General features: G+C 47.7%; 1 protein-coding gene across 5 annotated transcripts in view; it reads right to left on the bottom strand.

Annotated features, from left to right (window-relative positions):
• PTPN4 (protein tyrosine phosphatase non-receptor type 4) overlaps window positions 1-25367 on the bottom strand; it is a 1082125-nt gene that overhangs the window by 1040776 nt on the left and 15982 nt on the right. The window lies entirely within an intron of this gene.

Genomic DNA, 25367 nt, shown 5'->3' on the forward strand with positions numbered 1-25367 from the left:
GCAAGAGGCGTGCATACCTTTATGTGGAATCTCCGGCGGCGGCGCTGCTAACCGCGGCCGGTATCTGACTCAAGGCAGAATCGTGGCGTTCGACTCAGGAGGGACCACAGCCAGACGGAGCACCCGCGTGGAGGGCCCGGGCAGTCGAAAACCATAGAGCTGCGGGCGTGGCCTGCAGGAAAGCATTGTGTGGTCTCCGGGTTCTGTGGTGGATTCCTGACAACGGAGCTGAACTGCGGTGGCGGTGGGCTGTGCAGCGGAGGCCAGACGGCTGAGTGGCACGGGAGCCGCCATTTTGAGGGACGCACCATTTCAGGCAGGCTCTGAGGCGCCGTAATGGCTGGCGGCAGCTGAGGTCATCCGAAGGTGTTCTGGCCTGACACGGGAGTCGAGGTGAGACCCAGTGCGCCTAAGAGAGGAGTGGCGAGCGGACCCACCTTTGCGCTGAGAACCGGAGTTGCTTGGGCTGCCTGGAATGCTGGAGGGCAGCCTCGGCCTGCTGAGTGCTGACCCGCCTCAGAAGACAATGGAGGCGGACCTCTATCTACCCTGCACGGGCAAGGTCCCCTCATTGGGTCTCGCGGAACCCCAGCAGCAGGGGTGGAAAACAACGAGAGCTGGGAGGCATAGCGCATTGTCCATGCTGCGCATTGAGGCCCAGTGCTGCACCGGGGGGCCCTGAGACGGAGAGGAAGGCCTAGACGACGTTGCAGGACCTGTACAAACGCACTGAAATCAGCTTGCGGCCCAGAAAACGGTGAGGCACTGCTGCGCGTGGCGGGGGGTCTCCTTTGGGCATGCCGCGACTCGAGCGACGGGAGACAGCAATCGGCTGATTGAATGGTGTAAACGCAGATCCTGGCCTGTTCACTGCAGTGCCCCCAGGGCGGTTTTCTCCTGGCATAAGCCCGTGCCCCAGGCGGAGAGTGCTAGGCATCAAAGGGGTCTGGTGCACGAGTCTGACCTTCCCATAGTCGCGAACCTTGGACACAGACCCAGCTTAAGGAGTCGGTTGTTTCGAGGGCTTCTCTGGGAGTGCTTACGGGGGCTGCGGTCCCGGTGGCCTTCTCCACGTGCGAGTGACCGGTCTGGAGGACACAAGCCTGAGCCCAACAGGAGTGGAAGTGGGCCTGGCTGGGTCTGAACTGTCTTAGTAAGTTGGAGGTGCAGCGCTCCTCTGGGCTGGGCTGGGCGGTGCACAAGGCGGCGTAGGAGAACGAATAGTCAGTGTGTGCGACATGGCGGCAGCACGCACCAAGAAAGAGAGGTCACTGAAGGAGATGCTCCTGAAGGCCCCTGAGCCCTCCACGATGGCAGCTGAGAGGCCCAAAGGGGCGTTGGAAGGGGGTGAAGGGCCGGCCACCAAGACCTTCATGATGGAGCTTTTCTCAGCAATCAAGGAAGATTTCCAAGACTTCAAGGGCCAGCTCTCGGCCAATCTCAAACAGGTGAGGCGTGATATTGAGGAGGTGGGAGAGCGGGTGGCTACTCTTGAAGAGCATGAACTCCACCAGGACGAGGAATTCCATTAGATTCAACAAGATCTGCTCTGCCTCCAGGAGCAACATCTAGATCTACAGGTGCATGCCGAAGATCTTGAGAACCGCTCTCAGCGGAACAATGTTCGGATTCAGTGTGTTCCTTGGCGAGAGGAGGGGATGATCTCCGATCTTATGTCCGGGCTTTGTTTTTGCAAATTTTGGATGAAAAGGACTCAACGGACACACAGATGGACCATGTCCAGGGGGTGGACCTCCCCCGGGGCAACAAAGCGCCGCCTCCGCATATCCTCGTGTGTAGCCATAACTTCCAACTCAAAGAAACGATAATTCGCAAGGCCAGAGAGTCTCATCCGATCCAGTTCCAGGCTCAGTCCCCAGCTATCTTCCAGGATCTGGCAGCATCTACGTTAATCAAACGGCAGGAATTCAGAGCGGTCACCTCCTATCTTCGTGAGTTCTGCATTCCATACTCTTGGGGCCATCCCTTCCGCATCATTTTCAAGTTCCAGGGAAAAGTGCGTCAAATACATTCTCTCACGGAGGCACTGGAAGTGCTTGGCCATGATAATACGAAGTCACCGGAGCAGACCGAGAGGTCCAGGGTGCAAGCTCCTCGCCGATCCACGCGTTGGCAGCTGGTTGGCAAAACGCCTGCCAAACTGAAGCCCGACCTCTCCCAGCCCTCGGAGCACCCAGCCACCCCATGAGCTGTGCAACTGGACTACGCCAGATGGGTTGAAGCAGCTGGCTGCTGGGGGGACACGAATGGACAACTTCGATGCTCGTTTGCAGGCTTTTCGCTTGCGGACTGGGTGGGAGTGCCGTTCCACTTTACCTGTTGAGGAGAGAGCCACGTCCTTCCTGGTTATTCATTCCCTGACGGGCTTTCGTCTTTCCGTGCTTGCAGTAAAGGTTATTCGATATGTTCTCATTTTGATGTTGCTTAAGGTTTTGGGTATTTCTTTTTGGGGTTTCCGCAGCAGTCAGCCCTCCTTTCAGGTTTTTGTGCTAAGACCTGTGGGCCTTTGGGGCTAGGCCGGCTCAGATAGCGGCGGGCCGGAAAAGCAGAGCGCAGCACATAGTCACACTCCGGATGGGGAAGGCTCTTAAGGTAGTGAGCCTCAATGTGCGGGGTCTTAATAATCCTGTGAAGAGGTCAGCCATCCTTTCCTTGCTGAAACACTCTGGGGGCGATGTAGGTGTTCTCTAGGAGACGCACCTTCTTTCTAAAGACAGCCCCGCATGCGCACTAGATGCTTCCCGCAACAATGTTGGTCCACGGACACCTCCAAGAAAAACTGGGTAGCGATCTTAGTCAGAGCACACTTTCCGGGTAAGGTCTTAGCAACTGTAGCGGAAATTAAGGGACGCATGCTGGCAATTAGGGTGCAGTGGGGTGGTTCACATATTACATTGGCCCCAACACACAACAGGAATCCTTTATCACTACAGCCCTCACAGAGGTTCTCACGACAGAAGACTCAGCGATCTTAGTAGGGGGGGACCTTAACTTCGTGATGGACGCTGATTTAGACAGGTCACGGCAAAGGTCGAACCAGGCTGGGACATTCTCCGCATGGGGCAGGGAGTGGCTAGTAGACAATGGCTTGCATGACGTTTGGCGCGCTCAGCATCCTGGGGTGAAGGACTACACTTACTACTCCGCAGCTCATAAAACGTATGCGCGGCTTGATCATTTTCTGGCTTCTACCCCCTTAGCTCGCCAACTACACACTGCTACTATCGAACCTAGGTCCTTATCAGACCATGCACTCATCACTGTACATGTCCAAGCACAGCCGTCGCACGCGGTGCCCTCTGGATGGCGCTTCCGGAAGAGCCTCCTGTCTTCCTCTGAAACAGTGAAAAGCATTAAGCAAAAAATAGCTGATTACCTGCAGCTTAATGGCGTGGGTTCAGCGTCGCTGTTGGCGGTTTGGGAAGCCCGGAAGCTGGTCATAAGGGGGGGAACTAATCGCCATTTCTGCGGCTGAAAACAAAGCACGAAAAGAGAAGCGAAGCGAATTGGAGAAAGGGGTGACGGAATTAGAATCCATACACAAAAGAACTGGGGCGCCGAGGGTGTGGAGGGAGCTGAAGAACCGCAGGCGCCTTCTGAAGCATATGGACCTCAATAGGGCTGAGCATGCGCTTCTCCGACCCCGCCACAGATTTTATTTGAGCAGTGATAAGTGTGGCAGGCTCCAGGCCCAGCGGCTGCAGGCTAAAACACAGGCAGCTATGATCCAGGCTATTAGGGACCACACAGGGGAAGAACAGAGCGCAGACACACACATAGTAGAAGCTTTCCGCTCCTTCTGCTGCACCTTGTACACTGGTCAGGGCCCACTGACAAGGGACCCCCTCATATCTGGACACCTGTGCAATTTCTTCCCTCCCTAAAGCGACGGCGGAACTGATTGACTCCGATATTTGGGTAGGGGAGGCGATCACAGCTATCTCTCGCTTGAAACTAGGCAGGTCACCGGGCCCGGATGGCTTCTCAGCCCTCTTTTACAAATCGTTCCTATTTGAGCTGGCTCTCTTCTTAACTAAATTGTTTAATTCCTTTCTGGGGACGGGGGCGGTGACGCCTTCTATGTCGGAGGCAGCTATCTCCGTTATTTTGAAACCATCCAAACCAGCCCATATCTCTCCTAAACTCACACGCCAAGATCTTTGCCAGCATCCTTGCAACCCGATTGAATCCTCTAATGGCACCCTCGCCCTGCTCAAGAAACCTTCCAACAACCACACCAGCAAGAAAGCCGCCTGGTTCACCGAAGAACTCCAGACCTCCAAACGTACTTGCCGGAAACTGGAGAAGAAATGGCTCCACGAACGAACACCTCATCAGACTTGCCAAGAGATCTTCCTTCAAAACCCGCTTGGACAACAACGCACACGACAGCAAAGAGCTCTTCAGCATTGTGAAAGAACTCGCCAACCCCAGCGCCAATGCCAACGACATCCCGCCCTCACAAGAACTCTGCGACTCGCTGGCCACCTTCTTCCACCGCAAGATCACAGACATCCATGACAGCTTCAGCACGACGACCACCACGGCAACACCAAGCCAGACACCACTCGCGAAATCCAACAGCATCCACCGCCTGACCTCCTGGACCAACGTCGACGACGACGAAACCCGCAAGATCATGAACTCCATACACTCAGGATCACCGTCCGACCCCTGCCCTCACCACATATTCAACAAAGCCGACTCAGCCATCGCACCCCAACTTCAGAAAGTGATCAACGCCTCCTTCGAGACAGCAACCTTACGGAAAGCTGGAAACACGCAGAGATCGACGCCCTGCTCAAGAAACCCAAGGCGGACTCCAAAGAACTCAACAACTTCCGGCCCATCTCCCTGCTCCCGTTGCCGGCGAAGGTCATCGAGAAAATAACAACAAGCAATTGACCCGCTACCTCAAGGACAACAACATCCTAGACCCGTCCCAGTCCGGATTCCGAAGAAACCACAGCACTGAGACAGCCCTCATCGTCGCCACAGACGACATAAGGGCCCCAACATGACAACGGTGAAACATCGGCCCTCATCCTCCTGGACCGGTCAGCCGCCTTCGACACGGTCTGCCACCGCACGCTAATGACACGCCTCCAAGAAGCCGGAATCCAAGAAAAGGTCCTGGACTGGACCACATCATTCCTCTCCAGCAGAACCCAGAGCGTCCGCCTCCCTCCCTTTCGCTCCGAAACCACAGACATCTGCGGCGTACCCCAGGGATCTTCCCTCAGCCCAACGCTGTTCAGTATCTACATGGCCCCCCTCGCTCAAGTCGCCCGCCAGCATGACCTCAACATCATCTCCTATGCCGACGACACCCAGCTCATCCTCTCCCTCACCAAGGACCCGCACACCACCAAAACCAACCTCCACGAGGGAATGACGGCCGTCACCGAATGGATGAGGAACAGCCGACTGAAGCTGAACTCGGACAAGACGGAGGTCCTCATCCTCAGACCCACCCGCTCGGCCTGGGACGACTCCCACCGACCACGCACGCAACCTAGGATTCATCCTCGACTCCTCCCTCTTCCATGTCGAAACATATCAACGCCGTCTCCTCCTCCTGCTACAACACCCTTCGCATGCTTCGCAGAATCTACAAGTGGATCCCCATCGAAACTAGACGGACGGTGACACAGGCCCTCGTCAGCAGTAGGCTGGACTACGGCAACGCACTCTACGCAGGTATCCCGGCCAAAGATCTACGACGACTGCAACGCATCCAAAACGCCTCCGCCAGACTGATCCTCAACGTCCCCCGCCGCAGCCACATCACTCCCCATCTGAGAGACCTCCACTGGCTCCCGGTCGACAAGAGGATCACCTTCAAGCTACTCACCCACGCACACAAAGCACTCCAACACACGGGACCGGCCTACCTCACCACAAGACTCAGCTTCTACACCCCCACCCGACAGCTCCGCTCCGCCAGCCTCGCCCTCGCTGCTGTCGCCCGCATCCAACGAAAGACCACCGGAGGAAGATCCTTCTCCTTCCTCGCCGCCAAGACCTGGAACACCCTCCCTACCCACCTACGGCAGACCCAAGACCTGCTCACCTTTAGAAGACTCCTCAAGACCTGGCTCTTCAAGCAGTAGCGGCACCCCCCTCCCCTCCAGCACCTTGAGACCCTCACAGGTAAGTAGTGCGCTCTATAAGTACTATGATTGATTGATTGATAATAGATTCCGATCAAGCAGGTTTTATCCCTACAAGGCAAGGGGGGGGGGGAACAATACGAAGCGCCTCTTCCACCTCATGGACAGCATACAGAGGTCGGGTAGGCAGGCCTTTTTCCTCTCTATTGATGCCGAAAAGGCATTTGACAGAGTAAGCTGGGCTTACCTGTTTGATCCTTTGCGCACCTTCGGATTCGGGGAAAACTTTATCAAATGGTTCTACTGCATCTATAGTGCGCCCCGGGCATTTGTGAGGGTGAACGGCACCAGATTCGAGACCTTCCCAATATCGCGGGGGATACGGCAGGGCTGCCCTCTGTCCCCCCCTTTTATTCGCGCTCTATATGGAGCCACTGGCCCAATGTATTAGAGCGGACCAGTGTATCGTCGGCCTGAAGTTCAGGGCTGACGTTCACAAGATTAGCTTATATGCGGACAGCGTGATTTTATCCCTCAGCAATCCTCAACTGACCTTGCCCGCTCTTGTGGATGAGCTGCTCACATTTGGGGAGGTCTCTGGGTTCAAAGTTAACCTGGGAAATTCAAACATTTTGAACCTGTCAATCCCACCAGATATAGTGGCCGCTCTGCAGCAACAATTCTTGTTTCAGTGGACCCAGCAAGACATAACATATCTGGGTATACGCCTAGCGCCAAGCGTCGCCCGGACGGTGGCTCTAAACTATGCCACCTTACTGAAACATCCGACCATGGACGCATGGGCCAGTCTGTGATTGGCTTGGTTCGGGAGGATTGCAGTGGTCAAAATGATCGTTCTTTCACGCATCCTTTATATCTTTCAGACGATCCCGGTGGCGCCTCCGCCTTGAGCGCTAGCTCAGGTGCAGACTATTATCAATAAATTCGTATGGGGAGGGAAGAAACCACGTCTCTCGTTATTCTAAATGATTCTCCCGAAATCTGAAGGGGGGGCGGGGCTTCCTTTGATTAGCGGCTACTACCAAGCGTCCTGTCTCCGCTACAGTGTTTAATGGAATAGACCCATGTCGGGTAAGCACTGCAACTTTACGGACCAGACGGTAGCTGGAATTAACATATGGATGGAGCTCTGGCTGCCGCGCAATCACAGGGCCTGGGGGCTCTATTCCTCACCAGTCACTTCCTCCACACTGAAGGTTTGGGATCGGTTGGCTCTTAGAAAAGGGTGAACGACCTTTCCCTTGCCTATGACTGCCATAGTAGACAACCCAGACTTTCCTCCAGGGCAGGCTTCCGTGGTATTCCAACGATGGAGAGAGGAAGGTTGCAAGAGAGTGGGATCACTCTGACTCAGAGGGTCTGGCCCCGTTTAACCAGCTTAGGCGGAACTATGATCTTCTTGCTTATCGTCAATTATATCACTGGGCCACCATGCCGTCTAATTATAATAAAATGCCATGACCTCTCACCTCATTTGAAAAATGGGTGCTCCGCAAGCAAGATGATCGCCGCCTAATTTCTGAACTGTATGCTATGCTTATTGCGCGTCTTGTGGCGCAGCGCAAGAAAGCGCAAACCATGTTGCCATTGGCTATGAGGGGGCGTGGTTCAAAGCCTCATGGGATATGATGTTTTTCACTTGTGTAGTTTACTTTTAATGGGCTGCTGTGAGTTCAGTAAAGAAATTGAGACAGCATAATCCTCGCCTCTGTGTCCTTAATAGAATCTAAAATTCCTGTCGCGATAGCTGGAAAATTTTGTATTGAGCTGTTGAGATCATATTCTTCCCAGATACTAAGTGGCTTCAGCCTTATTTTCCCTAGGAAGATCGAAAATAATCATGGCAAAAGGCAGAAGCAGGTGGTCTACTTTAAATGGAGCTTCACAGCATTGGTTGGTATGCACCATATTCATCAGTCCAGCTGGTCTGTATGCTAACATGCAATATTCTTGTTTTAAGCAGTGGAATTGAACAACAGTGTACACTTTAACCTAGTATACCCCTTCTTAATTTAACAATGATTGCAGCTTCCCTTCGATCTTACATTCTCCCACTTCCTTTCTGCAACTATCCACACCAATATCTTGTGCATTGCCTTTAACAATTTGTATGGTAACCTTTTTGGAAGCAGGGAGGTTTCTTTTTTCCTTAAATTGCCTTTCAAATTCCACATCAAATATAACATTCTTTTGTAGGACGGTTTTCTCAAAATATCGAACATCTTCTACACCCCCATATGTATGTAGCTCTCGATATTGTGCAAGTCATGGTTTTAGAAATTCTATACCACAATGACCAAGACACATTGTTCATGGTAAAGGACACCAAGCTTTCTTGCTTGCTGTGTCTATTGTACAAAAGATGACTTACTCCCATAGGTTCGTACAGTCCAAGCTACTTTCCACCAGCTCACAGTGTGGGGTATTCAAAAGAAGTCCTTTGGTTCAAAGGAAGACATACTATAAACACAGTAGTCTGAATCACATCATACAGCAGCACTCGGAAAATGATGCAGGAAAAAGCCCGTATCTCTTCAAAAACATGGTGCGGGCAGAAAAAGAAAGGTAAAGCAAAGTCCTTACCAGCTCAGCTGCCATGAAGGAGAGCCTAAGAATTAAGAAAATCTTAACCAGTCAAAAGGGCAGCATCCCGGTCCGGTGCATGGGCTTCTTCCCAACTAATTTTCCAAGAGCTAGTACATTAAGTGTATCAACCTCTGTCTGGATTAAGACACCCTTTCATGCCTTTGAAAAGGGGGGCGGATGGGAGGGGGGTTGAAAAGACGACGACTTTCATTCCGAAAGGATTGCAAATCATAGCAAGAACACAATTTGACTAATTGTTACATTTTTACCCAAACACTTATTTTCTTTTGACCGGTTTAGATACATTTCCCTGATATTTGTTACACGTCACTCACTTAAGTGCTGTCATCACTGAGTTTGTAGCACACCTTTCAAGATGCATTTTAAATTGAATACCGATATAATTGAAACACGATTAATTACATTCTTCTCATTTTCCACAAACCTAATTTCAGTGACAGACACAATAACCCATTCTACTTTTGGACTTTTATGCCATACCACACAGACGGTCATCCAATATCAATTTCTGAAAACAGTACCCTCCTAGAAAAGCAAAAGCATCCACGTTCAATAACATTTCACATTTAAAGCAAATGTCTGCCAAGGAACTCTTTTTTACTGCCACAATGACGCAGGATCCTAGGAATATCGTGTATTTTTCTGGATTCATTCTACAGATAAGAATAATGTTTATGGACCAAAAGAGGCCACAGCAAACGCTAAAGCCTATTAGCATCTGGCACAATCGTCTCTACAAGCTTTAAAGGTTACTTCTACAGTAATATTTAACAACTGTTACTCTAATGCTTAAACTTGTCAGACTTGTAATCGGTGCATACATTATGTTTATGCATGGAACAAATAAATACTCCTGTAACTTTCACAACACACGAGTTCTGATATCAATCAATCAGTAATTTGTAGAGCACTTCTTGTCACCCGTGAGGGAATCCAGGCGCTGGCAGGGTCTAGTTGATTTGCCAAATTGCCAGGTCTTCATGGATTGTCGGAACTCTAGAGTAGTTGGGAATCTCCGCAGATAAAAAACGTAGCTTGTTCCGTGTAATCACTGCTAATTAGAAGGAGTGACCATTGCATCTGCTACATAAAATGCGTGGGATGAGGGTTAGAGAAAGGAACGCAGAGGTGAGGTGTTTAGAGGGCCGATGGAAGGGGAGGAGGTTGCTCAAGTAAGAGGGCCCGCAGTCGAGTAGGGCCTTGAATGCATGGGTCAGGAGGTAGAACTGGCATCTTTTCAATACAGGGAGCCTGTGGAGTTTCCTGAGGTAGGGGAGTGATGTGGATTCGTCTAAGAAGAGCCAGAACAAGTCTGGCTGCAGCGTTCTGTATGGTCTGTAGTCGGAGAGGAGGTGAACTGTGATGCCTGCGTAGAGTTTGTTGCCATACTTCAGTAAGCTGGAGAGGAGAGCCTGGGTTAGTCCTTTGAATATCTTACGAAGCATGTAGAGGATGAAGAAGCAGGAGGAGGAGACTGAGTTGACCCGAGTCCTCATGATTAGCTTGTTGTCCAGAATTATGCCAAGGTTCTTAGTGTGGTCAGTAGGAGTAGGTCCAACTTATCAGGGCCACCAAGATACGTCCCACAGGGAGCTTTTGTTCCTGAAAATCAGTACCTCTGTCTTCTCTGTGTTGAGCTTCAAGCACTTGTCCTTCATCCAGTTGGTGACGTCTGTCATGCAACTGTGGAAGTTGGTCTTGATAGTCGTCTGCGGAGGATGAGTTGTGTGTGGTCTGGATAGGATATGATGTTGAGTCAGAGGGTTTTGGTGATGCTGGCTAGAGGTGTCCTATATGTGTTGAAGAAGGTGGGGCTGAGTAAGGATATATGGGGTACTACATAGATAATTTCCTAGGGTTCGGAGGTGAAGGCTGCAGCCTCTCTTCGGATGAGTAGGACTCGAATGTCGTCAGCAGCTGCAATGAGGGCCGTCTTGGTGCTGTGGTTGCTGCATAATCCTGCTTGGAAAGAGTAGAGTAGAAGGTTCCATTTCAGATGGGAGGAGAGTTGCTGGTCGATGGCTTTTACTATTTGTTTGTTCGTAAAAGGGAGCATGGAGATTGGTCGGTAGTTGTTACGTTCGCTGGGGTCTGCCAATGATTTCTTTAGTAGGGTGTTGACTTCTGCGTGTTTCCATTCCTAGGGCAAGGTGGCTGTAGCATTTGAGGTGTTCAACAAGGTGGCGAGTATGTGGCTGATTCTGGCTTCGCCTAGATTGAAGATGTGGTGAAGGCATGAATTGGTTGGGGCCCCCGAGTGTACAGAGTTCATAATGGAGGCGATGTCCTGTGGTTAGTCTGATGTCAGTGGTGGCAGTGGGGTTGTTGTGTTGCTTGATGAAGTCAGCAGCTTGGGGCTGGGGTTTGAAGTTTCTGTAAATGTTGGCGATCTTGTCGTGGAATAATTTTAAGTGGCTGTTGCAGAGTTCCTGTGATAGGGTAATGTTTGTTGCAGCTCAGCGGTTGGAGAATACTTTGACGATGTTGAAGTACTTTGCTAGTATTGTTTGCTCTGGTAGAGGTTGAGGTTGTCTTGAAGGCGGCATTTTCGGTCATGTCCTTGCTGGTGCACCATCTCTTTTTTCAGTTTACAGGGTCTTTCAGCCGTTCCAGTGTCTTCAGTATACCAGCAAGGCTGCTTGGTGGACCTTCTGTGGGTGCTGTTGCCAATGGGAGCAACCCCGTCAGTGTAGTTGGTGATCCAATTGTTGAAGTTTGACGTTCTGGTCTAGGTTGTTAGAGGAGATGGGATTGGTGGTGCCGAGGGCGGAGTTCTGTGAGCTGGTGATGTTGAAAGGGACGATGGAGCGGTTGATCCAGGTGAGTTCCAATGGTGTGGCTGTACCTGATGCGGTCACTGGAAGTAAAGATGGGGGTCTTGCGGTGTGCGTGGGGTCATGGACAAACTGGGTGAGTTTGAGGTTGTTCATGTGCCGAGAAGGTTGGTAGTGTTAATATCATTGTGGTCAGCGAGATGGAAATTGAGGACGCCAAAGAAAAGTAGTTGTTAGAGTCTATGGCTAGGGGGGGCGATCAAGTTGCAGAAGGCTGGACATGGTCTTAGAGGACGGAAGGCGATGGTGCCCCTGATCGTGTTTTGGCTGTCTCTCTGGAGTCAGAAGTTTTGTTGCCCCATAGTTGGGTTGAAGTTGCCGTTTGTTGTAGCACGCTGGATGGATTTATTTTGCAGGGTGGCAATTCCTCCGCTAGGCTTGTTGATGCGGTCGCGGTGGGTGATCTTGTCTCCTTCGGGTATTGCTGTGTTGATGTCGGCTGCAGAAGTGAGGTTGAGCCAGGTCTCAGTGAGGAAAATGACGTTGGGTCTGAGTGTGGAGATGATGTCTCAAATCTCGGTGGTGTGTTTGCATAGCGAGCTTGTGTTGAAAAGGGCACATGCAAATTGGTGTTTTTGTTCGGGTGATGTCTGTGGTGTGGTCAGGGGGGCTGGTGTGTGTGCTGTGGCATGTGAAGTGGTAGTGGGTGCAGTTGAAAAATCCTAATGTGGAGCGTTGGTCGGCATGGTGGCAGGGTTTGTGGTGGCGTCTGGGGGTCAAGGGTGTTGAGCTTGGTGATGGTGTATCTGCGGAGGGCCAGGGGTCCTTGTGCTGGGCGTGGTCCAGGGGTGGATGGGCACAAATGGGCATGCCTTTTGGCACACCAGCGGCACGGTCGCACCGCGACCTGCATTAAGTAGATTCTGGTGTAGGCGGCGCTTCGGAATGCTGGAAGAACAGTGAGCAGGAAAACCCAGGCAGCGGCGGTGTCACTGAATCAGGATGGGGCAAGCGGGAACTGGAGGCAACAGGAAAGTAACAGGCTATGTGCCCAGGTGCCTACATTTTAGTAAATCCATTCACAAGGTGTACTCCTCAACATAGATTAAACAATATTTTTTGATAAAGACACAAACAACTGTTTCGCATTTTGTACCAAAGGATTTTATAAACTCATTTGTCTCAAACATAAAATGCACTTTAAATATATGCTCATAAGCAAAAAACAGTAAGCGTGCTTATCATAAAGCCAAACCATTAAAGTGTGTGTGGGGAATATGATTGGGTGTAATGGAAATGTTGGAAACTGCCCTAGGCAAACTACGAGTAGCACCGCTCCTCCATGAATTCATGGCAAACCTAGCTCAACGACGATGTGAGTTTTTAACAAGACTAACCTCCTCAGAAGATTCAAAACGCATCTTCATTTAGCACTTGCTACCACTGTTTTGCTGTTTTATGGGTTTGGAAATAATTGATACATTAACCAACTTAATGGTATTCATTAATTTTCAAACGTTCAAAGGCTAGTTAGCACTTTAATTTTGGTTACATAAAGAAGTCAGCTGGATGCATAACTCAATGACTTCTTCCAAATAATACAATTATTGAGAATTACAATTTAAGAGACCAAAACAAGAGATTTTCTATCCATTCAATTGCGCGATTTTTACAAAGTAAGTTAAATATACTTTAGTACTGACAAGCTGTTGTTGGAGACAAAGCAAGGATGCAAATGTGTTCAAAACATCAAACTCTTTAAAGGTACATAATTATTTTACTTAATACACTAACCTACATAACTATTTTGGCTTTCTGCTGTTCAAGAATTGGGCTGAAATGTTGTTAGCCTGAGGAAATACTCCATGTAATACCATCAACACTTGCAGATCTGTAAACATAAAACTTAAAGCGAGATTTAGCACTTGGTAGAGGTAGATATTAAACTTTCATGGTGATACTAATAGTCAGATGACAGTATCCCCACCAAAGCTAGCAGCCACTCAAACTCCTACCGTGCAAGAACTGTGCAGTGGAATTACCCACCTTATTTCTTGATGGTCTGGCAGAGAGTAAAGATGGCTGTCGAGTCTGACATACTGTGCTCGCAACCCATCCCGCTCCCAAAATTCTTCCCTGAGCTGGGAGAATTCCCAGAGATTCTGTGAACTCTGGCACCATGGTGAGCCTTAGAATAACTTGGTACCAAGTATGCCAGCTAAATTCAAAGCAAGTCAACTAGCAAGGGTTGCAGAAGACAGGAATGTGCAGGCAACCTTTGCACCTTTCAGAGAGTAACCTTCAAGCACAGTAGAATAGTGCCAAACAAAAAGGTGTCTAAATAGAAAAAAAGCAGTGTCACAGTGTAATCCCACCCAACAATGAGTTCAATTAAAAAAAAAAAAAAATTATTTTTGTTTAGGGACGAGTATATATTTAACTATACTTTCTTTGAAAAAAGCTTTCAACATTTCTGAAAGAGAAGAAAGCTTTATATTAAGCTCATATGCACTTGTTCATATTCTAACATGTTGAAAGTCATTACCTTTCTTCCAACTGATAACAAAACATGATAATCCACAATATGTTCTGCAAAGACATTTACTAAAGTTTGTTTCTCAAGTTCGCGCTATGGTATTATGAGGCCTCCATCCTATGGGTTGTACAACCACGACACGGTTTATGTAGGCAGGGGATAATAGATTTACATTTTCCTTGGAGAGAAGGAATAAGTGTAGAGCATTATAGTAGGGTCAGATTTCATGAGCAGACCGGCTCTAGGAGTTGAAAAGCTGTGTACGTTACATGGGCTCTTGGATATTCGAAGTCGACTGCCATCAGGGACATTAATTTGGCCCCTTTTTGGTTTGATATCCGAGGCATAGGCCAAGGAGGAGATGCAACACTATTCTGTAGAGAGTGAAGGTTTCATTTGCATTAGGTGCAAGACCAGCTACACTTCATTCAAATAATTGATAGAAGCACTTTCGCCAAGATCAATGTATGTTTATGGTGGGCATGAAGTAAATACATATGGTTTCCAACAAAACCAAGTTTAAAATTCAAGATTAAGACTTCTGGTTGAAAATTCACGTTCCTTTTAAAAGCAGTCCACGCAAACTATTGTGACTGAATGGCCCAGGCTACTTCCCCAGTGAAAGAAATAGTGGCTAGGTGAGGTACATTTCATATGTTCAATACAAATTACCATACAAGTGTTTATCAAGATTAATCAAACCAGACACAATTAACAATTTCGTGGACATAAACATCAAATTACACAGAACAAAAAGGCAGCACAACATTGATCAAAAAGCTGAGCTCTGACCACTACATTGGTGCCCCAGGCGGCATTTCTATTAAAAATGTTCACGTAGTAAACATCTTTAAAACAGCCACAGAACCTAAAACAAAGGAAAGAAGAACTTCAGCTCAGCTTTGATACTAAACCTGCTAGGAGCTTTAAAGTCAGGGTTGTGGGGGCGTGGCCAAGATGGCGGCGAGCTAGGACGTGCTTTGCCTTCTCTCCTCTACCCGCTGACTTACAGCACTGGCCTAGGGCTCTGAATCGCATGAGAGGCGGCAGATTTACCCTCTTCTACATCCAGGCATACTCGGTGAGCTACCGGGGGCGGCTCCCGGAGCCTCCGTGACTGTGCTGCGCGCCTTTGGTCCCGCAGCAGGCTCGAGAGGCGGAGAGGAGGCGTGAGGTGGTGAGATACGCTGTCAAGGCTGTGGGGCTGGCGCTCTGGGCCCCCGGCTATGGAGCGACACCGTCCTGTCGGAGCCACCGTCTGGACCTGGTGCCTCTCTCGTCATACCAGATTTGCGAGCGACGGCGGCGGTGGTGCACAACGGCAGAGTGGGGGGCACCATCTTGCGGAGCGCCGCAACCCTCTGGTGGGAGCCAGCATGCACGGCAACTTCACGTGTGTGCCCGGAATCGGCTGAGGCTGCATCGGGCTATCGGGAGGCATTTCAGCCGAGGGGCTCCTGGGGTGAGTCTTAACACACCTTTATCCCCGGTCGCTGTCTCAACCCCCCAGAGTCCCATTGGAGACGCCTAGGCCGCGCTGGGCCTCGTGACAGGCCTGTCTGGACTCTAGGCCTCTAGCTGTGCACCTCGTCCTGGGCCCACGTGTAGGGAGTCTGCCGGTCTCGCTCTCTGGGATCGGCCGAACGGGAGCCCCCGCTGCGGAAACCTGTGTCCTGTGTTGAGGACTTTGCCCTGCCGTTCTCCGAGGCTGGACACACGGGGACCAGCGTTGCACTAGTGACAGGGATCTGAGGCTGGTTACCAGAAGGCATTTCGGCCTGGCAGACCACACCGAGGGGCTCCTGGGGTGAATCATCACATGCTCTTATCCTCCACTGCTACTTTGACTCCCTGGAGCCCCCTTGAAGACGCCTAGACCGCGCTGGGCCCTGTGACAGGCCTGTCTGAACAACAGGCCTCTGACTGCACACCTCGTCCTGAGCCCACGGGGAGGGACCCTGCCGGACTTACTCTTTGGGATTGGCTAAGCGGGACCCCCGCTGTTGTAATCCGCGGCCTAGCTCTGAGGACTTTGCCTCGCCGCCCTCTGATGCTGGATACACGGGGACTAGCGCACCACCAGTGTCTGGGATCTGTGGCTGAAGACCGCCGTTGTGTCCCGGCGCGTGCTTGACGTAGTCTTCCCCTCACATAGCCACATCATCGCACTGGAGGGCTGGCCATTGGGACTAACTGTAGAAATGTGCCTTTTAAGGAGCACACCGGTGCAGGGGTCACCCTTCTCTGTCCACGGGTCCGTAGACCAACAAAATAGAGATTGGCACTGAGCTGGAATTCAAATAAGTTAAATAATCACTCATGAGTGGGACCACGTCCATACAACACCCTCAAGTGTTGCAGGAGGTAGTACATTGAATACACAGACCATGGTGCTTTTATACACACTTTGTTGCAGAGTAAGCATGTAGATACAAATAGAAGGTACAGGCCTACACAGAAATAGTTATCGACAAACATTGGCAGATGGGTGATCACTTAGTCAGCACAGTGGGAGGGGGAACAGAACTGTTTACAGCAGTAGAAAATAGTTGACAGTTACATCTTTAACCAGGTGCATTTTAGAAGCTACAGGCCTTTTCTGAGCACATACATTGCTTTGGCGCAGTACAGAAGGAGTTAACTAAAGTTGATGACACAAGCAGAATAGAAGGGCAAGCAACAGTGAAGACGGAAGAATTACATAGCTAACAAAATGGATGCCAAAACCATGATGGCTTCAGCTTATGCGAACAGAAATTATTTCAAATTTCCACAGACGACCCTTTTAGCATATGCTGAAGACATTTTCTTATGCTTTCGAAGGAATATCAAAAATATCATTTCATCAATTTGCATCATTTCATTAATTTCTTGATCAGTTGCTAGTCGGGCATTTACATTCTTTACATTCTGTTTAGTCGGTATACACGAGGTACAAGTAGAAACACAAAGGGAACAAAGCATTGGGCCGCATTGAATACATACGCAAGTAAGAAGAATCGCAAAAAATATACATAGGGCTGACAATAACTTCCAGCCCCGTACAGTAAATATGTTCCATAGCCATCCAGTCAAAGTCCAAGTTCCTGAATCCTGATGGATTTCAATGGCTATTTTGTACATCTTGGAAATTGCATCAAAAACAGAAGGGGCGTGGTAAGGAATTGAAATGCAGCAGCTACTCCCGATGAGGAGACATGCTCCACCACGGTCAGCCAAGATGACATCAAGGACCATCCTATTTTGGAGCGTCACAATTCTCGCAATTTGTAGTTCTATTTCCAAGCGCCATTGCTGTCTGATTGGTTACAGCCTCTACAACACGTGTCAAGCGTTGAATCTTTCGACTGTTTAAGGCCGCACCAACAAAGAAGAATAGTCCCAAATTAAAGTCAATATACTGCTGCAGTGCAGTATCAGTTTCATCACATAATTATTTATTGTCCTCTTGCATCTAGCTCTGGAAATGTCATTATACAATTTATAGTCTTTATGGTAGGATGCAGGTGCCAAAAACACATGTGGACGCAAAAAGGACAAGTAGCAACTTTCAGACCACCCAATAGGTAGGTGGTAATAACCTTTACTTAAGCAAATGAAATAGGTATTGCGTGAGGACAAAAAACTGCTATTGTTCATTCCAGTAATATTCAACACTAAAGTACAGCCACTTTTTCCCACAGGAATATTGCCAATACTGCTCAGGCAGAGATCCGCTCGAGCTCTAGTAACGTCAATAACAGGAGGCCCATTTCCCTTGGTTGTTTGAGTGTTAGGGAAAACATAGCGCGCGGAGTAATTTCCTCGACGATACTCCTCCATTTCCCCTACAGTTCCTTTAGCTTGTGGATCTTCTTCCTTATCAGGGAAACAAACTTTATTCAATTGGGCGTTTAGTCCTACTACATCAGCATAAGTGATATTAGCAACTTCAGAAGCCCACAACAATGCAAACCATGCTCTGTAGGAGCCATTATGTGAAAACGGCAAAGGAATAAAAGGCGTTCCTCCCTTTTTCTGATGAGCTGGTATCATTCCACGTACCCAGCAGCTGGTAACGTTCATGGCATTCTGTGTATGGTGCAATATCTGAATGAAAGTGTTATGGAGGTAGGACATTCTGTGCTTCAGCTCATGATAAGGAAGAGTGAAGTAATGATGTTCAATGGGGACAGGAGTAGTAGCAGTCAGTAGATTTCAGACAGGAGCTACTTCCTCTACAACCCATGATACTATAGCAACAATAACAACAGTCAAGGTGAGGCCAGTAACAATCATTGTTCTTTTGCTACAAACTCTTGCAGCAGTCTGTTTCTTTTCCTTAGGCATATTCATTTCGGCAGACGTTGATTTCTTCACTAACATTGAGACGAATAGTCACTAAAAGGCTACCCCCCTTTGAAGTTAGTCTTTAACCACCCAGGACAGTGGCTCAAACAGTCTTTTTCAGCAACAAAGTGTCTTTCTTCCTGGGTCGCAGCTGATATCAGGATGTACCAGGAATCGTGTGGTCCGCGAAGACTTCCTCAGATCCTTCAGGTGACGTGGCTTGTCCTTTCTCTGTGACCAGGATATCGCGGTGATCTGCCAACGCAGCTGGGCTCACTAGGTCTTGCAACACTTTGACAGTGTGTCGCATGGACCCAGTTTTTCCAGTTTGTCACTCCAACTGCAGTCCTAGTAGCCAGCAACTCCTGTTCGAGGCCTCGCCATCTCGGTGCTAGGGAGCTGGTCCTCTGGAAGGATTTAATTACGACAAAGTCACCACGGCGCAAGCAGTGGCCCTCACCTTGCGACCTGTCTGGAAGAGTCTCCCAAACCTGTTGATAAATAGAAGGCAAACTGTCAGTCAACTGAGACAAATTCATCAATACATAGGGTACATCATGTATAGGGCGTGGCTTAGGAATCCCCCAAATATTAATTGGCCTTCCAAAAACCACCCAATACGGTGTGAGGCCAGATCGTGCATGTGGTATCGATCTAATGGATAGCAATGCTAAAGGCAGTGCATCAGGCCATTTCAAAGATGCGGAAGCCTGTATCTTAGCCAATTTCAATTTTAGGGTAGAGTTGTAACGTTCCACTAGTCCTGCTGATTGTGGGTGAAAAGCAGCATTTTGCCAATCTTGAAGAAATGTCAATTTAAGCAAGCGAGGCCTGCATTGATTTATTTACAAATGTTGGACTCTCCTCTGACTTGCTTCGGGGTCGCTTGTTTCATTGTGGGTGCTTTAAGAGCTAGAAATAGGGCTCTGCTTATATAGTTATCCTCTAACGAACATTGTTTCTAAATATGTTGTTAGGGACAGAGCCTTTCAGTAGACATGATTTTTAGAATGTATATTTTTGAATGAAGGAATCAATTGTAAAACATACTTTTATTGTATAATGCGCCAAACAGTATTGTATTTAATTTTTGTGTTAAATTATACTTTTTGTAATTGCATTTATCTGTATCATGAATTTCTGTCCTGTGCTTTGATGGTTTTAATATTTTAACCGAATAAAGCAAACTTTGACTTTGACTTTGGGTGAAAAGCAGCATGAAACTTCTGCTTAATTCCCAACCCTTTTAATGAGATACTCAACAACTTGCCCAATAAAATGGGGTCCGGTCCGTTGGCACTCCACTAAACTCGACAAATGCCGAATCGGGGAAAAAAAACTCCTTTAGGAGCACCTTTGCTGTAGTAAGAGCTGTATTATCTTTCGTAGTGTATTCCTCCACCCATTTACTAAAGGCACAAACCACTACCAAGACATACTTTAGGTTGTTACAACGCTCAAACTGTATATAATCCATTTGCAGGACCTCAAAAGGTGCAGTACTTATTGCAAACCCTCCTGTTGGAGTTCGTGTTCCCTTTCCAGGATTATACTGAGACAGATCAGACAAGACTGGACTATTTTCTTAGCCGTACCGACAATACCTGGATGATCCCAAACTTGCATAAATTGCTTTGCTATAGAGAATGCTACCACATGTGCCGGCCCATGTGCCATGTGAATCATAGGATGTAATTAGGCTGTGGGTAACTTCAATTTTGTCATTTCTTTATTCCTCCAACAGCCCTCACCACCCAATGCTCCCTCCTTGGACCATTGGTCTAATTCATCAACAGAGGCAGATTGTTGCATGTCCAGCAACTCTTGCATGGTATCATGCCAACGTTCAGCCTGTGATTTAACTACATACATGGATGTCGTAGTTCGCTGCATTGCGGTCTCCTGAGCTGTGTAATCTACAAAAGCATTGCCTGCTATTATTTTATCGGTCACTTTCTTGCGTGCGCTACATTTAACTATTGCCACTTTCTTAGGTTAGGTCAAGGCAGTAAGGAGATTATGTACTAATTCCCCATGCACTATTTGTGTCCCATGTGAAGTGAGAAAGCCTCTTTCTTTCCAAAGCTGTGCGAAGTTATGTGCCACGCCAAAGGCGTATTGGCTAGCAGTATATATGTTAATAAGCAAATCTGTACTAAGCTAACATGCTCTCGTCAGTGCTATCAACTCGGCTGCTTGAGCTGACTTCTGTGGGATACAAGCTGTCTCAACTACTGTCTGAAGTGTTGTAATTGCATAGGCAGCAGATGTAGTGCCATCAGGCAACTTCAGGCAAGATCCATCGACCCACAATTCTCCATCAACACTAGAAAGAGGTGTATATCCTTCAGTAAGGGATATACAGTCATGTAACTCGTGACTGAGACTGAATAGCTGGAAGTGGCAATAATGTAGCAGTATTCAGAGTCAAACATCTTTCAACGCGATATGAGGGGCCAAAAGTGTCCAATTCATATCCTGTCAAGCGGGCACTAGTCAGATGCTGGGTCTTTGTTTGATTTAGCAAGGCATCGACTGAATGAGGTACTAACATAAACAATCCAGGTGACAAGACTATTCCCTCACTCAGACATAGGGATACAGCCGCTGCCGCCACCGCTGGGAAACAGCCGGCCAGCACGCAGGCAACTGGATCTGGGCAGCAAAAATATGCACAAGGACGTTGTTTATCACTGTGTGTCTGCGTTAAAACCAAGAGGGCACAACCTTCCCTCTTGTGTACATAGTGTGTGAAAGTCTTAGTATAGTCTGGAGTTCCTAATACTGGTGCAGAACAAAGAGCTTGACGTAGCTGTAGGAAGGCATTCTGGCATTCAGTAGTCCATGGGAGAGGCATTGGAGTGTCTTTAGTCAAAAGGGCCAACAAGGGTTTAATAATGTACGAAAAGCTAGGGATCCACTGCCTACAGAAGGAAGTAAGGCCAATCAATTCACGGACGTCCATCTGAGTACAGGGCACAGGTGTGTCTAAAATGGTCTGAATGCAATCTGGTGTGAGTGCACGTCCCTCCTTAAACAGGAGGTGACCTAAATAGGTAACCTGCTGTCTACAAAATTGCAGTTTCTTCCGAGAGACTTTGTGATGATGAGAGGCAAGAAATGATAAAAATGACAGTGTTCCTTCTTAACACTGTTCAGGGGGTATCGGCAGCCAACAAGATGTCATCGACATATTGAATAAGAGCCACCCCTTTCGGTACAGGAAAAGAATCAAGCTACCTTTTTAATGCCCGACTATAAATGCTAGGACTCTCTGTATACACTTGTGGAGCTCTAAAGAATCTGAATGATCCATTATTCAAAGTGAAGCCGAACAAATAACGGCTGTCAGGGTGAATAGGTATTAAGAAAAATGCGTTCTTCAAATCTATTACACTGAATGTTGTGGCAGTAGGAGGAAACCTAGTAAGAAGTGTCATAATGTCAGAGACTACCGGGTATTAGGGCACCACAATTTTGTTAACCTCTCGTAAATCAATAATGAATCTGTAAATTTTAGTATCGGTGTCTCTTTTCAAAATAGGAAGGATAGGGCTATTACAAATGTTATAAGGGACTTCTTCCACAACCTCACCTTGATCAAATCCTGAACAATGTGCATCAATGCTTCCTTGCCTTCCTGAGACATTTTATATTGGGGCAATCGAGGCAATGAAGCACCTTCCTTCTCTTGAATAAGCACTGGTGGAATAACCATTTGTCCCACATCGGTATCTGATGTAGCCCATAAGTACTAGGTAACGATGCCAGAGCAATAGCTCCATTGGATAGTTCTCATTTAAGATAACACGCAAACCTTCTGGGGAACAACGTATTGTAGCACGAAAATATTTGAGCATATCAATACCCACAATGTTATCCGGCGTGTTAGAGGAAAGCAAAAATGGACATGCTGCTGTGAATTTATCAAGACTAAATACAAGTGGTTGAGATAGTGGGCTAGATATAGGTGTCCCACTGAATCCTATCGATGTTATCATTGCACCAGACAGGGGAGCCCTAGGAACCAGTTTTTAGACAGAGCACTACGAGTATCCCCTGCATCAACCAAAAACCGATCAGTAGAGCCCAAGGCATTTGCATCAAGATAAGGACCTTTCTGATCTACTGGGACCTCAACCAGTTCCTTACCCCATCCTAGGCATTCCTATGCATAATCAGAATCCCCAAGACCATCAGCCGAATAATCTGACATTTGATATGGATTTCGTCTATCAAAGGTATTAGAATGATTTGGCCCATGTTCAACTGCCTCAAACCTGGGACGAGTTCTTATTCCTCCCCTATGTCCTGAATTCCCTTGGCGTCCTCTCATACTTCCTCTACCCTGTTGATATTGCTGATCTCGCAAAAGGGGGCACTCAGAATGCCAAGTTCCAATTTCTTTACAATAAGCACACTGATCAGAAGACAAAGTTGATCGAGAGAAAGGGGGTACACCAGAGAAATATACTGCACGTCCACCTCTACCACCACCTCTGAATGGTGGACCATATGCTTGAGCCAACATAACTTTCGTCTTTAAATCCTTAACCTTCTTATCCTCTTTGCCTTTTGCTTCCAATTCCTGATGCTCATAATACTGGGCCATAGTCAAAAGGTAGACTGGGGAAGACGTAGTCCACGAACTCTCACTGGCCTTGAGGCAACTAGCTATTTCTGGCAACATGTTAGCGACAAATTGGTCAACAAACAGATGCTTACCCGTGTCATCTGTCAATGACTGCCCACTAAAGTCATGAAAGGTCTCTTCAAATCATGTAAAGAAATCAGAAACTGACTCATCCGCTTTCTGTTTACAAGACGCTAACATTGTCCAATCTATTTTTTTAGGGGGTATGAGAGTTTTCAACTTAGTCACAATAGCTTTGGGAAGATCTAATATCTACCGTTGTGGTTTCTGTGCAGGTTCCCTAGCTGCATCCATTTCTTCTAAATGCACCCAAGTATCACCATATGCTATATTATCATCTATTTTCCGAATTGTTCTCCAAATATCAGGGGGCAAAATAAGTCCAAAAAACATATTGATATCTGGCAAGGTCATAGTGCAGGAGCTAATGGCTCCTTCCACTTCCTCATAGAAAGCGGACGGATTTTTCTGAGGATCGGGCAAAGCAGCTTTAAGAGCCGTAACATCTGCTCTACTCCAAGGAGTATAGACCCAATTATAGATAAAATATCCTTTTGTACCATCTGAAGTTTTATCGTCGTTTGTTACTGCACCCTTCGGTGGAACATACAGGGGCGCAGCTTCACGCATCAGTTTTACAGTAACCACAGTATCACTAGGGTCATTGTCTGTCCCCAAAACTACTTCTTTTTGCACTGGGGTCTGAACTGTTTGTGCAGTTTTAACTTTACTAGCTGATTTTTGCTCCGCTTTTAAACATAGTGTATCATGTCTTAATTTAACCACTCACCTAATTAGATCAGGTATATTTGAAAAAAGTAAAGTTCCATCACTTAATTGTTTATAATCAGAATTGATATCAGTGGGCTCTAAGTTTTTAGAAACGTTTCTAAAACCAAGTATTACCTCCCAGGTAAACTTCTCTGCAAAATAGAACTGCTCTAAATCCTTCCACTGCTGAACCATTACTACAAGGTCGGGAGCAGAAGTAGTCCCACAAGCTTCTTTGCGAGCAGTGGATCTGACAGTGGCTTTTTCTTGCTTATCTATGTCTTGATCATCTGCAGAAAAATGTTCTTCAGAAAGTAAAATAAGGAAGAACGCAGCAGTAGGGAAAACGTGGAATGGTCCGAGAAAATCAAGTTTTTGCCAAGCTCTGCCAGGAGGGGGTACGGGAGATTCAACTGTACCTTCGAGTACTAAGACTTTGTCGCTGGCATATCAGCGTGAACATTGTCTAAAACAATCATCTAATTGAATGTCCATTCTGGGCCACCAGAAATCATTCCTGACTTTCCTCTTTGTAATGGTTGCTCCAAGATGACCAGAATGTGGGGCTAGAATGATCTTTTCTCGATAGTGAGAAGGAGGAATGAGTTTATCACCTCGGACTACTTTTCCACCTTCCACTGAAAGTTCGTCACTGACATTCCGGAACGGCAGGACAATGGTGGTCACACGAGCCGGTAAGCAATGCTTAAACGCACGGAGAAGCTTGAGGTGGTGAGCGCGATGTCGGGCGCGAGCAAGCTTCACAGTTGAGCCCAGCGGAGGTTTTCCATTGTGTGAATCAAGTTCAATTTGTATGTTCTTCTTTAAACCCCAGATTTGATGCACAAAACAAATGTAAAGTCTATTGCGTGTGTGTAAATAGCAGGTGGAAACACAGCGTAGAACAGGCACCAAAGCAAGCGAAAAGGGCACGGCTCTCTGTCCCAATTCTTACGAACGTGTGCCTTGGTGAAGAACATTTTTAAAAAGTACTCACTGTTGGGCTGCTGGGGTACAGGTTGAAAATACCTCTGATCCGGTGACAGTGAGAGATGGAGGATAGTCAATAGATGCTGTCACTAGGTAGGGCAGAGTCGTATCCCATCCTCGTCGCCAGTGAAATAAGGAAGAACGCAGTAGTAGATCTCAGCTGTAGATTTATTGGGGGGAGTACAGAGAGCCGTCCCTGGTACAGCCAAGGCACAGATAGCAACTGTCACTGCCAGAACATTCAGGGCATAAAGTCTGCCAACACTAGATGACATCAGGGAATTCTGACAGGCCTCTGACTGCATCACATCACCACAGAAAGATCATTCTCAGGGGCAGAGGGAAACTTATACGGGGACGGAGGTCGATCTAACAAGATGGAATCATCCTGAGGTTTATTAAGTATGGGATAAATAGGGCGCCTAATAGGGTACTGGCCAGTTACCTCCAAACACCGCTCCCTTTCCTCTTTTTCTTTTATTGCCTTCATCTCTTTATTTTTTAATTCCAACGCTTTTTGATATATCGTTTTACGCTGTTCTTTTTCTGCT

This window comes from Triturus cristatus, chromosome 3_1, assembly GCF_964204655.1.
Source record: "Triturus cristatus chromosome 3_1, aTriCri1.1, whole genome shotgun sequence".
NCBI classification, from domain to species: Eukaryota; Metazoa; Chordata; class Amphibia; order Caudata; family Salamandridae; genus Triturus; species Triturus cristatus.